Here is a 1,647-nt window from a genome sequence, read left to right on the forward strand (position 1 = left end):
GAAGGAAGAACGAGGTAATAAAAGGCCCAGGAAAGAGCCAGGACAGTCTACTTAAAAGGGCCTATGAAACCTTTCTCTACATGGAAAGTGTTCTGAATACAGGGTTTTTTAAAAATATTTTTTATTTTTTAGTTGTAGTTAGTCTCAATATCTTTATTTATTGATTTTTATGTGGTGATGAGGATTGAACCCAGGGCCTTGCACGTGCTAGGTGAGTGCTAGCCCTCTGAGCCATAACACCAGCCCCTGAATACAGGTCTTTATGGTATATTTTAGCCCCACCCCCAGTCTTACTATTACATGGTTAGGACCTCAGGAAACATTCTGAAAGATGATACTGCACACATGAAACGTTTTTCTCCCTAGTTCATTAGTACCCCGTCACCCTTCCACACCATTTCCACTCAATCACACCCTTCTCCATGAGCAAAAATATCAAATCAGTAAGGAAGATGTGGGCTTCTTGCCCAGCCAAGCCTATTTTGCATATTTCTTCTTGGGTTTCTTATCAGCTTCAGGGTTACAGACTGCAGGATTTGGTGTAGGATTCACATTCACTGCTGATGGCATGACAGGAGTCAAGTCCACATCAAGGGTGAGGTTTGGGTATGGCATAGGCAAACCACCAATGAGTGCTATTCCATGAATGCCATGTGGCTGGGAGCCTGCTTCGCTGTGTGTCAGGGCAGGACCCAGTAGAGTCCGTCACTAAAGGCAAAGTTCTGCATACACCTGCTCCCTGATTCCTCCAGGCCCAGGGAGCCAGGACCCTCTACCCACTTCTTCTTCACTGGGACTACTGCAGTTTGCAACATGTTTCGAAGGGACAACTGAGGCATCCACATCCTTTGTGTTGATGTACTCATCACCCTCGCTGAAAGTCACTTGTGAGTTCTTCCTCTTCTTCTTTGGTCTCTGAATGTCCAGATTTCCCTCCTCAATGGTGAGGGTAGAAATCCACTTGTTGTGGAAAGTTTTGATCTCTATCAGGTTCTCAGTTAGTTTGTCTCCTTTGACTACATCCAGATGTAAACCAGTTGGGGGTTTTCCTGCCCAGGTCAGGCAGTCAAATGGTGCTTGGAATTTAACATAGGGCTTCTCACAAGTATATAAACTTTACCACTGAGCTACACTCCCAGCCCTCTTTGTGGCTTTGTTTTATTTTGTTTTGTTTTCATTTTTTATATATTGGGGATTGAACACAAGGGCACTTAACCACTGAACCACATCCCCAGTCCTTTTTATGTTTTTATTTTGAGACAGGGTCTCACTAAGTTGCTTAGTTCTTCACTTAGTTGCTTAAGCTGGCTTTGAACTTGCAATGCTCCTGCCTCAGTGTCCCAAATCACTGGAATTACAGGCATGTGCCATGGCATCTGGCTTCATTGTGGTTTTGATTTATGTTTCCTTGATAGCAAATGATGTTGAATATATTTTCTTGTGCTCATTGCCATTGATATATTTTCACTGTAGAAATGTCTATTTGGTCATTTTTGTATTGCCCCTTTTTATCCCTGATAACTTTCCTTGCTCTGAAATCTACTTTGTCTGAAATTTATAAAGCTCCTTTTTTTTTTTTTTTTTTTTTTGGCAGGGCATTAGCATGGTATGTCTTTCATCATCCCTTTAGTTTTTGTTATTGTTTTT

General features: G+C 42.0%; 1 pseudogene across 1 annotated transcript; it reads right to left on the reverse strand.

Annotated features, from left to right (window-relative positions):
- Nucleotides 1-435: 435 nt before the first annotated feature.
- LOC308639663 (nuclear inhibitor of protein phosphatase 1-like) lies at nt 436-951 on the reverse strand (annotated as a pseudogene). The gene has a single exon. The product of its transcript is annotated as a nuclear inhibitor of protein phosphatase 1-like (transcript).
- Between the last annotated feature and the right edge of the window lie 696 nt (nt 952-1,647).

The sequence above is a fragment of the Spermophilus citellus genome (genome assembly GCF_964194105.1).
Source record: "Spermophilus citellus genome assembly, chromosome: X".
Taxonomy (NCBI): domain Eukaryota; kingdom Metazoa; phylum Chordata; class Mammalia; order Rodentia; family Sciuridae; genus Spermophilus; species Spermophilus citellus.